At 35.9% G+C, this 6269-nt stretch overlaps 1 protein-coding gene across 1 annotated transcript in view; it reads right to left on the reverse strand.

The window, feature by feature from the left end:
- The window catches only part of Stxbp5l (syntaxin binding protein 5 like), a gene marked incomplete at its 5' end in the record, with an annotated part of 350429 nt that overhangs the window by 105889 nt on the left and 238271 nt on the right, over positions 1 to 6269 (reverse strand). The window lies entirely within an intron of this gene.

Genomic DNA, 6269 nt, shown 5'->3' on the forward strand with positions numbered 1-6269 from the left:
GGCTGGCATGTGGTGCTGGGGGATTGAACCGCGGTCCCTGTGCTTGCTAAGCTTGTTCTAAGTAGGTGCTTTAGACCACTGAGCCATCTCACCAGCCCCATTAGCAGTTTTTTGAGGTTGTGTTTACTCATTCTGCTCTTTAACTAAATCTTATGACTTCATAGAAAAATAACAAAATCCCTTTACAATACAAGGGAACCTAAGTAAAAAACTGTCCCACTTCAATAGCTACAAATGCTTAGGTATCTAATTATGCCTTTTTTGAATAAAATAGTATTTATTATGATCGAAATGAATTTTCTAAATAAAAATTCAAATTAAACAAATTAATTTTAATTAAATCAAAAGAAAAGAGTTAAAATCAACTCCATATATCTAAAATTTTGACAACATAGTATCTTTAAGGAAATATAACCTTCAGTTGCAGTAATACAATAGAAGTTTAGAAAATGTTTGTAAAACTCCAACTTGTTTGAAATTACAGAGCAAAGGAAAATTCCTGCAATATGAGGAGACTGACAGACAATATAGTTCTTTTCAACAGCATGACCCTAAATACACTTTTCTAAATCATATCTGATCTCTTACATGAATGCTGTCCACCATACCTGATGTGACATACTATTTTTCCCCTTCGTTTAGATGTGTAAAATTTTTATTATTTACATTCAATTACAAACAGACTAAAGAAGCTTATTTGATGCCTCTGGGTATTTATTTATTTATTTTTTATTTAGGACAGGGTCTACAGGGTCTCACTACATATATTGGACTAGCAGTGATTCTCCTGTTTTCAGCCTCCCAAGTGCTGGGATTACAGGTGCACGCCACCACGCCCAATCTCAATCACTGTCTCAGGGAGATCCGGGGGTGGGCCCGGCACTGCCTATCAGGGATTGAACCCTGGCCGCTGCACCCTGCCTAAGCAGGTGCTTTAGTCTGCAGGGCTATTGGGCCATCCCTTTATTTGTATCATTTTGTTTCAGTAAATCATTTTAAAATTGAAAACATGACAGGGTGTATGGCTTTTCCTTAAAAAAATTCATCTCTAATTTTTAAAAAATCTGCTCCCATATCATTTTGAAACCTACATGATAGAATAGATGCTGATGAACAGCAAAAACAGTAGAAAAAATTTGAAAGGTGTTCCTTAAAAAAATTACAGAGTGGATCCAGTATAAAATAATGAAATCTAAAATATTTCAGCAGTGTAATACAGTATTTTTGTGTTCAAAATCATTAAGGCTTTTGATCACTTAACCCAATGTAAAGTGTCTCTAGTTGTTTTTTTTAAATTAATTTATTGAGAAACAGCAATGAGACAGTTTCAAAACCAATTAATAGGACAATTTCAATAATTACTACATTGCATATTGTTATCTTCTTAGTGGTTATTCATAGTATAATATACAGACATGATATCCTGTCCACAAACATTATTAGTACAATTCTTTCTATTCACGGAATTAAGAGAAAGTAGCTGTATATCTATCTGAACTATTTTGAATATATAGATACAAAATGGCCCTTCTTTTATATCCTCTTTTTTTGTTTAGTTTTGTTAGAGATGGCTATTCCATTGCCATTTAAATATTGTAGGTGTGTGAATTCAGCAAAATAATTCAATATAGTCCAGTCGTCCATAATAGTAGTGGGTTATCTGTAGGACTGGCAATGTCAGAAGTTGTTGACTTGAGCCTTTCACAGCTCAGCATATTAATATGGCTTTACTTTTTATACCTCATTTTTATACTTTTCTGATGGTTAAGACCAAGATAAAGCAAGACCTATATAACAAGAAATGTAACTTTTGTATCTGATAATGTCATTCAAGTCCCATCAGGTCTAATTGTTTTTACAACACATTCTTATCAATCCCAAAACATTCTGTATCCTTATTTTGTTGAATTATTCTACACTGAAATTTGTAATCTCTGAATGCTATTCTTTAGCTTCATCTCTAAGTCACCGTTTCTAAGTTCCTTTGGTATTCGTTCATTCCATCATTTCTAGTCTATGAATTCCAGAACTGGATCGCAAAATACAATGCCAATTATCATGAATATGCACATTTAAAATAGTGTAGCTATAAAGCATCCACAGTGGGGAAAGTCTGTCTCCTCCTTAATTTGAAAATTCAGAGCCAGCAAACCTGGAACTGCTGGATAACAGTAAGCACCCTTCTCAAACCATACATAAAACTCAACTGAACATCAAATACAACAAAAGCAAAGACTATCATATAGCACCTTGGATTCAGAGGCAAAGTTCCAACTATAATAATTACAATGAGAAAAGAGGCTAGGGCATGGCAAACCTTTAAATAATTAATCAGAAGTATTATGATACTAATCACACCAAGATATACTAATAATGCCTATAAAGATTTTTTTCTTTATAGGATTTCTTTGTATAATTGCCACATAGGATTTTTGCAGTTATTAAAAAATCACTTAAATATTTGTATATTTTAAGATACTCTCTAATAGAATTACAAGACATATTAGCCAAAACTGATCTCTTGATGAGGGGATATTCTTTGTGAGCTTTCCCTAGATAGAATAGTAACCTTTGATAGGATCTGCTGTGCATCTTAGCTAAGACAGAGCCTTCAGAATAACAGAAACTTCAAGGAAACAAATAGGACAAATTTCCCTAGAGACCTACTGAATCCTCAAGAAATGGAACACTGCAAAAACGACCAAAGATTACTTAGCTAATGGCATTGAATCTGTGCACAGGTGGGTATTTAACTCACAAAAGGGAATAACCCTCTTGACTTACTTTCACTCATAGAAAATAAATTCCATTACAAAATGAACATAGTGTGAATAATAGAAATGCAATATCTAGGTAATAATGAGCTTAATTCCCCTCAGAATACAAGAAAATAAACATCTCTTAAGCATTATTACAGCCAGGATTTCTTCTGTTCATGGATGTGTATCCTATAGACAAATAGACCTGAGATTCTTTGATACATGTGGAGTTTGGGAGAGTAACACAGGAGGAATGTGATGAGGACTACAACAGATCAACACAAGTGAGACAAATTTTTAACTACTTCTTCCCCTCCAAAAAGACCATGTCCCCTAAACATGATCAGATTTCTTATTTTAAAAAAATCAAATGTTTCAAATTTCCTGCTGGTTCTCCACAAAAAAGACATTAGGAAAAGTTTCTGCCTTTCACGTTATCAAGAATCACTTTATTGTGATTCACCCAACCTCTGGAAGTTATTGATAGCATTACAAGGACAGACACCAACTTATTTTGTGAGACCTAAAACTCATCAGAGCCTAGAAGAATGTCTTCATCAACAGAACTGGCCATACTCACAAACTCTTCTTCCACTAGTGTCAGTGCAGACAGAAGGACATTCCCTTTTTCTGTTCTATTTCTATGAGTGTGTTGGTCAAAATCACAGGCCTCATGATAAGCACTGTCTTAATTGAACAGACAAGGTTTATTGGAATGCACTGGAAAAGATTTCATGATACAAATTTGGTATGTTTTTGGTCCATGCCCATTAAACTTATTAGTAAGTATTAGTAAGTATAAGTTTTGAACGAGGAGTCTACTAAGACTATAATAAAGGAGATCATCTGCTTTGTTCCTCTATCCCCAAGGTGCACTGCTGCTACTATGGGTGAGTGCTCTAGCTCTGGCATATTTCCACTGGCTGAGATTGGATATCACAAAAACAAGGCCTTGGCCAAGTCAATTTCCTCATCAATTATGCACTCATCTCTACTTTCATCTGCTTCTCCAGGGATGCCAGAACCACAAATTCCATGGACTCCTCTGGGTCTGCTTATACTTTAACAGGTTTTAACCTGCTAGGGGGTTCAGAGCTTGAATTGGTAAAATCCATTAAATTCACAAAGAGTATTCAGTAACTGATCTAAATTTACATGGTGAGAAGCAAAATGAAAGCATGTTTCCATTTAATTGCTTCACTCCTTGAGTAAATGACTGTTTACTGAGATTTTCTCCACAAAATTTGCTGTTACACAGCTTTTGGGGAACAATGACATCAAGTTTGTGAGATGGCATGTTGAGTAGCAAAGTACAGCTCTGAAGGTGTAGGCATGATTATTAATGCTCTATGTCAGGCTCCTATGATGTTTTCCTCTCTTCTGCACAATTATAGTTGGCACAAGTAGTCCCCATTGTTAATGATGCATATCCTATGCCCTACAATGCTAATGCTGGTGCCTCCAATGTGATCATCACAAGGCATTCTTCCTGAATGGTAAGCAATCTCCAGGTATCAGCAAGCTTGCTCAAAGTGCTGGAGATTACTCTCTGAAGATACATCTGCAGGATCTCTAACTCTAGTCTTTACCTTCTACATTTAGGGAATTGACAGAATTGAGTTCTAGTGTAAGAAATTACTGAAGATTTTCAAGGAACTCATAATAACTTAAGTAGTTCCCCCCCCCAAACAGGTCAACAAATTTGAAATGGCATCTTCGAATATTCTCCTTTTGCCCTTAATGCCATTGTGCTGAATTGTATAGCTTCTGGTTCTTCCACTTGGTTTTGAGAAGGCCTTTTGAATTTTTCATTTAAAATTTTTTTTATTTATTTTTAATATATTTGGTACAGGGTCTCACAATGCAGCTCAGACTCATAGTGACACTCTTGTTTTCATGTCCCCAGTGCTGGAATTACGGGTGTGCACCACCATACCTGGTCTCGATGACTGGCTCAGCACACTTAGGGGCAGGATTGGTGTGGCATGTGGTGCTAGGGATTGAACTATGGTCCCTGCGCTTGCTTAAGCAGGTGCTTAGTCCACTGAGATATTTCTCTGGCCCCAGAATTTTTCAATTTTTTATTTTATTTCAGCTGTTCAGACCTCATCATAAAAGACATTATTTTCCATCTTAATTGCTCTGTTATCCATTTCTTTTCATAGTTTTAATACTTATTTTGAAATCCTTCCTGCTTGCTCTTAAGTCAGTTCAATCTTTCATAAGGAAAAATCTCTGTAGGTCGTACAGGATGAAGTAGATGAAATCAGTACTCTGGATACATTTGGTGCAGGTTCGTCTCTGGCAGGTAGTACTGCATAGCAGCCAGGTAGTACTGCCATGTAAAGGACAATTCTTTCTCCTCATCCAGAGTATACCAGGTCTCAGGCCAGTGGTTGGGCCCTGCAGATAGGAGCTATGGGCACCAGTGCTCCCTTCCAACTCTATTTACTTCTATTTATAGGGATGATGGAGTTCTCAAATCCAATACTAAGAAAAAATAGGCAACTAGAGTATGCAATAACCATAATTATTTTTGTGTTGGATTTAAAAGTTAGAAAACTGGAAAGTTATGCCTTAGGATTGGTAGTCAGGAAGTACTCATATAGTCAGTAAGGAGAATTGATTTAACCTACCTTAAACAACTAAAAACCTGACAAAATATATAAAACAATTTACATATTGGTTAACAGGTAACACGGGGTGGTATGAGAGAAGGATAGCAGTTAAAATGAATCTCACCAATATTTTAGATTAGTAACTGGAGTGATTTTCCAGGCTAAGGTCCAAGTATTGAGAGAATTCAGTGATTTTGCTGAATTGAGAGAGAGTGTGTGAGTTATACATCTGGAGAAACTTTTTCCATGATCCTAAGAAGACTGGTTGTGTATTAATCTGTGCATTTATGTGAATAAACTAACAAAGGGCCTGTAGAAACAATTATCAAAAGAAGTTCATGAAAAGTTGAGATTATTTCATGCTATTACCAGCTAAACTGCAGAGATCTCATATAGAGCAGCAGATTTTAGAGTGTCACTTCAGTAGTGGGACAAACTATTCACAAGCTTTTTGGAATCTATCCTAGAAGAGTTTTAAAACAGGAATAACAGGTTACTGTTTTCCAGAAAAACAACATAAAGCTATTGAACCCCCCCCCCAGGAATATACCTTTTATTAAATTTAAAATTTACAATGTATAGTGTACAAAACATAGTAGGCATATAAAGAATTAGAGAAATGATTGACAACCAGAGATGAAAATACCTCAATAGGAAGATAACAAATATAAAAGAGGTGAAAAAAATTAATGAGAATATTGAAAATGCTTGAAGAAGCACTTTCAAAATATATTCAAAATAATAAAAAGGGGATGGGGAAGATAGCTTGGTGGCTAAGTGCCTGCCTGGAAAGCACAAGGACTGAGGTTTGATCCCTGGTACTGCACACTGTGATGGCCAGTACCCAGCCAGCCATTGAAACTGGGCGTGGTAACACAGGCCTGTAATCCCA

This window comes from Octodon degus, unplaced genomic scaffold (assembly GCF_000260255.1).
Source record: "Octodon degus isolate 3935 unplaced genomic scaffold, OctDeg1.0 scaffold00147, whole genome shotgun sequence".
NCBI classification, from domain to species: domain Eukaryota; kingdom Metazoa; phylum Chordata; class Mammalia; order Rodentia; family Octodontidae; genus Octodon; species Octodon degus.